Genomic DNA, 10,239 nt, shown 5'->3' with positions numbered 1-10,239 from the left:
TACTTGAGTCATAATCTCAACGATATAGAAAGTAATTACTCTTATGTTGAAAAACTAGCTTTGGTAGCTATGCAAGTTGTTCAAAGAATTTCGCCATTATATCCTGCTACGGAAAACAACTGTCATTTTGGATTGCAACCCTATGACATACATTTTGTCACGTCAATTGCTGGGGGGCAATACTCAAAATGGATAGTTATTTTGTAGGAATTTGATTTGGAATTCATCAAGTCCAAATCAAAGAAATCTCTAGTTTTCGCAGAGTTACTTTGCGACCTTCCCTTGACCTCCATTGATTCAACATTTGAACCATCGATTTTGGATGAGTCTCTGTTTCTAATATCGTCATTTGACACGTGGTATGGAGATATACTGATCTATCTCCAGACCCAAACTTTCTGACCTGATACCTCTTGCTCGCAACAACGACGTATTCGATACCAAGCCAAAGATTATCTGATCATTGGCGACACTCTTTACCATCGTGGTATCGATACAATTTTACGGAGGTGCCTCACACATGAGGAAGCCGAGAAAGCATTGAATGATTTCCATTCAGGTGCCTGTGGTGGACACTTATCTAGATATGCAACCACACAGAGAATTCTCCGTGCTGGTTACTTCTGGCCAACTATATTCAAAGATTGTATTATTGCTGTCAAACGTTGTCACACATGCCAGATATATGACAAAAAAAATAGATTACCACCTGCACCATTACATCTAGTCATTGTTGTTGGCCCATTTGCCAAATGGGGCATTGACTTTATGACATGTAACCCTACCTCGGGCGAGGGGCATGGGTATATTATAATCGCCGTTGACTATTTTACCAAATGGGTCGAGGTGATGCCAACATTGAACAACAGTGGCGAAATGACTGCTCTTTTCTTTTTTAACCATGTGGTTTCCTAGTTTGGTGTACCACAAGTTGGGTATATTATAGTCGCCATTGACTATTTTACCAAATGGGCCGAGGCGATGCCAACATTGAACAACAGTGGCGAAACGACTACTCTTTTCTTTTTTAACCATGTGGTTGCCTGGTTTGGTGTACCACAAGCCATAGTTACAGATCATGGGTCGCATTTTCGCAATCACCTGATGGCTGAGTTGACTGCTAAGTTAGGACTGTCACACGATAGTTCTACCCCTTATTACTCGCAAGCAAATGGACAAATTGAGGCCATCAACAAAGTCCTGAAGCAGATGTTGCAGATAATGTTAGAGGTTCATAAGTGAAACTGGCACTTAATCATGTACTCTACCTTGTGGGCATATCGAACCTTGGTGAGAAATGCAACTGGATTCACACCCTTCCAGTTTGTGTATGGTTTGGAAGCAACCTTACTGATACAATGCGAAATTTCATCACTCAAACTTGCGATTGACCTGTTTGCCCAACACTTCTGAAGAAGAAGCATGTTTCTTGGAATTAATCCATCTGGATGAAACCCGTCGTGATGCCGCATTGGCTAACAAAGCACATAGGAAACATATTAAGGTGCAAAATGATAGAAATATCAAGCCTCGTATCTTGTCAGAAGGAGAACTGGTCTTGCTTTATGATCAGGAAGCTGATAAACTTGGAGTAGGGAAATTCGAACCAATGTGGATGGATCCTTATATTTCAAGCCTGTTATGGCAAAAGGTGCCTATGAGTTAGTAGATAATGATGGGATTCCATTGTCGTAGCCCCGAAACAGGCTGTACCTCAAACGTTACTATGCTTGATTAAGTGTAGTAAAACTCACTGTATATATGCTTTCATTGCATGTGTGTGCGTGTGTATATTTTAGAGATTTTATTTGGTTAGTAATCCGCTTTGCATTTGCTGTAGATGTCGGAGTCTTTAGAACCTTTTATTGGTTACACCGATGGTGCTAGTCGTAGTACATAAAACTTGTCTTCTACAACATGGGCTATTTTCGCTCCAAGTGGCGAGTTAGTGAGTTTTCAAGGGATTTGTATCAGTCGATCGACGAACAATATCGCTGAGTATAGCACGTTGATTGAACTTATCTCTAATGCCATTTCACTTGGCATTTGCCGAATCATTGTTAGGTTGGACTCGCAATTTGTTGTACTACAACTAACAAACATTTACACTGCCCGAAATCCAAAAATTTTTCGTATGTTCCTTAGAGTTTGTATTTTGGAAAGACATTTTGAACACATTCAATATCAACATATTTCCAGAAATCTTAACACATTAATTGATTATCTAGTGAATTATGTGTTAAATAGACATTTGCAACACATGTAAAAGTAATATTTTCAATTCATATCATCAGTTGAATAGGATTGCATATAACCATAGAAAACTCTGAAAGTAAAATAGATAGGTGTTTTAAAAGTTTTTACAAAATTTGTGTCCAAGACACGTTTGGTCATCTGACCCAAAAAACTCAAAATGCATGCAAAATATCCTAAGTAGATCTAGTGGTGCTCATGGTAATAGGTCACAGCCTATGCTATCATGTGCAAAAGCCTCGTCCAGTGGCTAGGAACACCAATAGTGTGGCGCTACAGCCTCATAGGTAACTCCTCGATCCGGACATCTGGAATACCAAGGGTTAATCCCTCTATGTGATCCTGCAACTCTGCTAAGGTCTCGGCCAAATCCAAGTCCTGGAGAACTTCTCTCCCAATGTTTCTCCACGCTGGCCCACCTGCAACTTGTTGGTGTCCCACAGGTCAAACAATACCCACATATGCATGCATAAGATTAATTTTAGTTTAGTCTTGGAAACATTAAAAACACAAAAAGCATGTATAAACTTGAAAAATAAAAAAAACTATTTGGTCAAACAACTTACCCATAGCACCCCATTGTGCTCCAACTGGTAGAATCAAATCTGGATCTCCACGGAAATCCATCCCTGAGTATGGATGCTCCTCAATGACAAGATGTTGTCGCTCTAGCCAACTGAAAAATGCAGTGTAAAAAATGATTGTTTATTGACCCGCATGTCAAGCCATCAATTCGACCCACCTATGCATACATGAATCTCTAGGACTAGCTACACCTAGTGATACATGTTGTGGTTGCATCAATGGGATTCCCTCTAAGGTAAAAGTGATTAAGATCGAACCATAGCAGAAATTCTTCATCTTACCACTTTTTACCTTGGTTAGTTGTTCTTTCAGTGAGGAAAGCACAACCTCACACCAGTTGAAAAATTTTGGCTCTAGACACTCCAGTGCATACTACATATAAGATCTATTCGCCAGATGTAGTGTCACACTGCCAGCCAATTTTGTGATTATGAAGAGGATCGTTCTCAAAGGAAAATCACCTACATCCCTGATGTTTATTTTCCCATCCTTGCTAGGTTGTGTACCTGGCCGATAAAACTGTCTAATATAATCTTTCACCGATTCACCTCCACGGGAAAATCCAGATAGTGAGATGTGAGCACCTCGCCTCGACAGTTCGGTAAGAAAGTAAATATCATCAATGGTAATAGGGACCATCTTGTCCCTAATGTGAAAAGTCTGATCTGTCGGATCCCATGCATGAACAAGGAACTGCAGTAGTTCTATTTGTTGCCTCATTCTGGACAACTTAAAGTATTTGAGTAACCCGCAGTTTTTGAGGGCCTCAACTGTACTCGGTGTTGGCATTATGATACAGGTGTTGTCCTTGATGGCAACTCACTCAGATGATAGTTCACTATGTAGCAGGTCAACAACAAAGGATTACAGATCAGACTCCAAATAATGAAGAGAGGTATACGCAGGTTAACCTTGTCCAAGAAGCGTATACACATGAGTTAACAGAACAAAAGGAGTGTATAATGTATACATGCACTTTCATAAGAGGAAAAGCGCGTACATGTTGGAAAACCAGGTTTTTTGTCCAAAGTATTTTGATCCAAGGTATTGATCCGAGGTATTTGGTCCAAGTTATTGACCCTAAGTATTTGGTCCAAGGTATTGGTCCTAAGTGGCTTTGGTCCAAGGTATTGAGAAAGGCCTAAGAGTATATAAGGAGGAGAAGATCATTAGGCAAAGTGGGCAACCAATAATATTCTAAGGAATACTTCTATCTGAAGTATATTTTATGTTGCAGGGTTGTGTTTGGGACTGGATCTAAAATATTTATGTGCACCTTGAGTTCAATGTTGGATTAGGATCATGCGACATGAAATAACCTATTCTTGAATGATTTGATATTGGTTGAGACTAGATCTGATGTTTTGTGCCTGTTTTACTCGTTATCTATCAAGATATAGGTTTTTCTAAAGTCTGGAATTGCCACAAAGTTCTAAGTCAATATTTGTAGATCTATACGTAGGTTCATCTCGGCCAAAGAGCGTATACACGCAGGTTCGGTTCTTTCAAGTAGCGTATACAAAATAAAAGCACCTTTTCTAGATTTGACTGAACTATCTGATCAAATTCTATTGTTTTACTATTGTCTGTCAGTGAAGTCTTCTTAGATCTGAATGTAAAATTGAATACATAAGGAGGATGGAATTTGATTGATTGATTGTATAAGTGAGAAGAAGTGATCTCTATCCCTGCCTGTGTAAAGCTCTGAAAGTTGACAGTAGATATTCAGTATATTGATAGTTGGTATAGACTTGATTCAAAAGTTTATGTTTGCAGTAGTTTTGAAGGTATATTCAGGTTCAATTAACGGAAGCAGTTTGGGTGCATCCAAGTAGTGTATACATTCTAATGCATTATTTTTTAGGTTACAGCTAGTTTTGAATGATGATGCAGGGTTTTGGTTTCAGTACAATGTTCTGGTATCAGTGATCTGATTGTTCAGATTAACTGAATATTGGTTGATGTAGTTTAAGTTTAAAATCTTTGATGGGTCCAGTGTGAAAATTTGATGAAACGTGGCCTTCAGATTGTGGTGTTGTGATCCAGGAGTATCCAAACTGAAAATTCATGAAACGTGGTCCCTAGTGAAAGAGGAGTTTTTTGTAGGTTGGCACCTACATACTAGTAAACACATTGGCTAGTACAAGAGCTAGGGGGTTGTAGCTCCCTTCTAGTAGAAGTTGGAGAATGAGAGAAGGTTGTAACTTTCTGCAGGTAGAAGCCTGCATATTGGTATGAGTTTGCACCAATACAAGATTGTAAATAGTTTTTCTTATTATTAAAAGAAGACAGAGACGACAGTAGCAGGTGGTTTTTACCCACATTGGTTTTCCACCTTAAATCTTGGTGTTCCCGTGTGTTGCTTATGTGTGATGCTTTATTCTGCTTTTACTGCACTGTCTAATAAATCTTTGATATACTGGTTTAAGCTCAACACATGATTATTGTCTAAATCACAAGTTCTCTGCATATATGCTAGTTTCTTTAAGCACAATCGCACATACATGCTAGTTCACTTCACTAAAGTAGCATATATAAATCTGTTTGGGAAATAAAACTATTGATCTGATAATACTGATTCACCCCCCTCTTAGTATTATTTCCAACAATTGGTATCAGAGCAGGTCCTTCAGAAGAAGCTTGATCGCTTGAAGGGAGATCCATCAACATGAACAATCAAGAAATCATGGGATCCATCAGACCGCCAATCTTCGATGGGAGAAACTTTGTTTATTGGAAAATAAGAACCAAAACCTATCTACAATCTCCTGGAATAGATGTATGGGAAATTTTGGAAGGAGCATATACATTTCCAACAACAATTCCTACAGATGCGGCAGGTAAAAAGCAATATGAAATCAATGCCAAAGTTGTCAATACTTTATTGGGAAGTCTGTCACAATCAAAGTTTGTCAAAGTCATGCAGCTCAAATCAGCCAAAGAAATATGGGACAAAATCGTTCTGAGCTACGAAGGAGACTCTCAGGTAAAACGTGCTAAGCTTCAAACTCAGAATTCAGTATGAAACTCTTAAGATGCATAGTGATGAAATTATAGCTAGTTACTTCTTACATATAGATGAGGTTGTCAATTGTATGAAGAATCTAGGTGAAGAAATAAAGGAAGTTACCTTAGTTGAGAAAGTTTTGAGATCCTTGTCTGCTAAATTTGAATCCAAAGTGTCTGCCATAGAAGAAAAATAGGATCTGCAGAATATCACTATGACACAGCTTCACGGAATCTTAACTGCCTTCGAGATGAGAAAAGGAGGACCATCAGATATGAGAGAAGCTGCATTTAAAGCTTCAGCAAAAGGAAAGGAAGAACATAATGAATCAGGACATATTTCAGAAGAAGAAGATGAGGTAAACTTTGTCAAGAAGCTTCAATGGGGTTCTGGAAGGTTTAGAGGTAAGCTACCCTTCAAATGCTTTGCTTGTGGCAGAGTCAGTCATTATGCCACCAGATGTCCTCATAAAGATAAATATGAAAAAGGAAAGGAATATGCAAAAGGAAATAGAAAACAAGTTGTGAATAAAAGGAGTTACTATACTCATGAAGATAACGATGGTTTATCTAATAGTGATGAAGATGAAACTAGACAAGATTATAGACTTCTCATGGCTTATGACAACAATGATTTTTGGGATAGTTTAGAAGAGGATAGTGATGGTTTATCTAATAGCGATGATTATAAACTTCTCATGGCTTATGACGATGATAATTTTTGGGATGCTTTAGAAGAGGAATACCTTCATGAAGAAATATCTAAACTCAAAATATGTTTAGAAGAAAAGAATATGATTATAGATACCTTGACATACCAACTTGCTGAAAAAGAAAAACACAACGAAAAACTAGAATGTGAAATTGTGGGTCTAAGAAAGGATCTTGAGAAAACGAAATCTATCAATCTTAGATTTGCTAAAGGATCAGAAATTTTAAATGAAGTTATCAAAGTTCAACATTCTCCCCTGATAAAGACAGGTCTTGGATATACTGAAGAAGCATCTCAATCACTAAAGCTGTCAACCTCCACCAAAAGCTATCTTAATGAAACAAAGACCAGTGAATAGTATGACAATCGTCAGCAAAGGCATAAAGTAGATCACCAGGTAAATCATACTCAATTTACTCCAAGGATCAATAGAAGCCACAACCAACCTCAAGCAAATCATACTCAATTTGCTCCAAAGATGAATATCAATAGGAACTACAGTCACCAGGTTAATAGATTCGATAGTCGCAGGAACTTCTTTAATGGGCAATGTTTTTCATGTCATAATTTTGGGCACAAAGTTGCTCAATGCATTACTTACAAAACCATCATGACTAGAGAAGCACGAAGTTAAAGGAATGTAACAAAAATCAAGAGAAGTTCCTATAATAACTTTTCTCCTCTTGAACATGAAATAGAATGCTCAATCTGTAACAACTTTGGTCATGAAGAATCTGAATGCAGGAGAAAATTTCGGAAAACATCTCAAAAGGAGCAAACCCATTAAATCCCAAGACATGGAGAAGGAAATAATCTCAAATAGAAAGATGTGGTATAGCCTTGTATGCAGAAGGACAAGAAAATCAGTGGTACATCGACATTGGATGCTTAAAACACATGACATGTGACAAAGAAAAACTTCACTCATATAATTCCTTAGAAAAGGAAAAGAATGTCTAATTCGGAAATGACACTCCTGCTGTCATAAAAGGTAAAGGATCTGTTTTCTTGAAAGAAAAGGTTAAAGCTGGAAATGTTATGTATGTAGATGGTTTAAAGCATAATCTGTTGAGTGTAAGTCAAATGTGTGATCAAGGAAATGAAGTGGTGTTTCGATCAAACATATGTGTTATTCGTGAGCTTTATACAGGAGAGACCGTGATCAAAGGTAAAAGAACTCCAAGCAACTTATACATACTCAAGGGAGGACAACAACAGTGCTATCTAAGCAAAAATGATGAAAACTGGATGTGGCATAGAAGATTGGGACATCTAAGCTTTTCTCAAATAAGAAAAGCATGCAGACTCAAGGTTGTTCATGATCTTCCAGATATCAGCATCCCAGAAAATACAATATGCAAACCATGCCAAATCGATAAGCAAACCAGAGTTTATTTCATGGAAAAAGAAGGGTCAGCTAGTAAGCCTCTTGAACTTGTCCATACTGATCTATGTGGACCATCAAGGAAAAAGTCACCTCGTGGAGAAGAATATTTTATTTTGTTCATTGATGATTTTTCCAGAATGTGTTGGATAGGTCTTCTAAAGCATAAAGATGAAGCATTTGAAAAGTTCCAAGCCTTCAAAGCTTTGGCTGAAAATGAATCAGATCGAAAAATCTAATGTCTCAGATTTGATCAAGGAGGGGAATTTACATCGGATGAATTCTTTGACTTTTGTGAACAACATGGAATAAAAAGGCAATTCTCCACTGCAAGGACTCCTCAACAAAATGTTGTGTGTGGAGCATGATTGTTCGGAGGTCTTTGTTTTCAGTTGGATGTATACCCCAGGAAGTTTTGTACACCCCTCCACGCGGGGGGCCCATCCCCCCCGGTTGGGGGGTCCGGGGGCTCGGGGGCAGCGCCCCCGAAGCCAAAAATAAATGTAAAATTGCCTTGTAAAAGTATAGTAATTTCTAGTCAATCTGGGCCATTTATTAGGCGGATGATCTGACGGTAGAACTTATGTTTAGTTTAGGGTTTTTTGCCCTAGAAGGCAACCCCTCTCTTTGTATGAGGGCATTGTATTTGAGGCTGTGTGATAGATGTGTATTCTGTGAGCGAGAAACAGAGAGCTGAGACTGTGAGAGAAAACAGAGGATATTACAGCGGATTTGCTGTAGGTTGTATCTCTTCATTTTGCTGGATAATAGAAAGGAAGGACTGGTTGTTCGGGGTGGACGTAGCCCAAACTGGGTGAACCACGTATATCTGTGTCTCTCTTGTTTTGTGCATTTTCTGTGTTTATATTTCTGCAATATTTTATGTGTTCCATTGCTCCGTAATATATAATTTTCTAACAACTAGTATCAGAGCCGAAGGTATATTTGGCTGATAAACTCGCAGGAAAGAAGGGTTCCTGGTTCGAGTGGGAGCAATGGCGGAAGATGGTAAGTTTAGGGTCGAGAAATTTAACGGCCAAAACTTCTCGCTGTGGAAGATGCAGATGGAAGATTATCTGTATCAGAAAGATCTATACCTACCATTGGGCGGAAAAACAAAGATGCCGATGGGTATGAAAGACGAAGAATGGAACCTTCTCGATAGAAAGGCACTCGGAACAATACGGTTGTGCCTTGCTGCGTCAGTCGCCTTCAACATTTCGAAGGAAACCACGACAGAGGGTTTGATGAAGACGTTGTCGAAACTATATGAAAAACCCTCGGCCTCAAACAAGGTATTTCTTATGAAACGGTTATTTAATATGAATATGTCGGAAGGTGGATCTGTTGCAAACCATTTAAATGATTTTAATACAGTTACAAGTCAATTAAGTTCTGTAGGGGTAAACTTTGATGATGAAGTTAGAGCTCTGTTATTCTTGTGCTCATTACCAGAAAGTTGGAATGGTTTGGTAATGGCCATTAGTAACTCCGTTTCTGGATCTAGTACTTTAAAGCTTGATGATGTTGTCGGTGCTATCCTTAGCGAGGAAATGCGACGGAAAAGCTCCGGTGAGACATCGGGAAATGCTTTGAGTGCAGAGTCTAGAGGAAGAAAAATGGAAAGAGGAAAGAGCTCAGGATATCGCAGTAAATCAAGGAAAGGCAGATCCAAGTCCAGATCGGGGATAGTGTGCTGGAAATGTGGAAAGAAAGGACACCTAAAGAAAGACTGTAGATCTTGGAAGGGAAAAGAAGGAGATGCACAACAAGAAAACAATCATGAAGCAAATGTGACAGGTGAGGTGTTACAAGATGCTTTGATTCTTTCTTTCGAAAATATTACTGATTCCTGGGTGGTAGATTCAGGGGCTTCATTCCATGCCACACCTGATAAGAAATACTTTCATGACTATGTTCAAGGAGATTTTGGACAAGTTCATCTGGGTGATGATAAACCCTGTAAAATCGTTGGAATGGGTAAGGTTCTTGTAAAAAAGCAGAATGGAAACCAATGGTTGTTAAAGGAGGTAAGGCATGTTCTAGATCTAAAGAAAAATCTGATTTCAACAGGGCAGTTAGGTGGTGAAGGTTGTGTGACAACTTTCACAGATAAAGCTTGGAAGGTCACTAAAGGAGCCCTGGTAATAGCAAAAGGCGAAAAGGTTGGTACATTGTATTTATGCAATGGTATTTCTAACTCTGTTAATGCTTTAACTTCCAAAGGAGCAGATGCAACATTATGGCATCATAGGCTCGAACAAATGAGTGAAAAGGGGATGAAGATTCTTCACTCAAG

The sequence above is a fragment of the Pinus tabuliformis genome, chromosome 3_1, assembly GCF_031772625.1.
Source record: "Pinus tabuliformis cultivar Carrire ecotype Pingquan chromosome 3_1, CPIR1, whole genome shotgun sequence".
Classification (NCBI taxonomy): Eukaryota; Viridiplantae; Streptophyta; class Pinopsida; order Pinales; family Pinaceae; genus Pinus; species Pinus tabuliformis.
Note: the sequence above shows the minus strand (reverse complement) of the source record.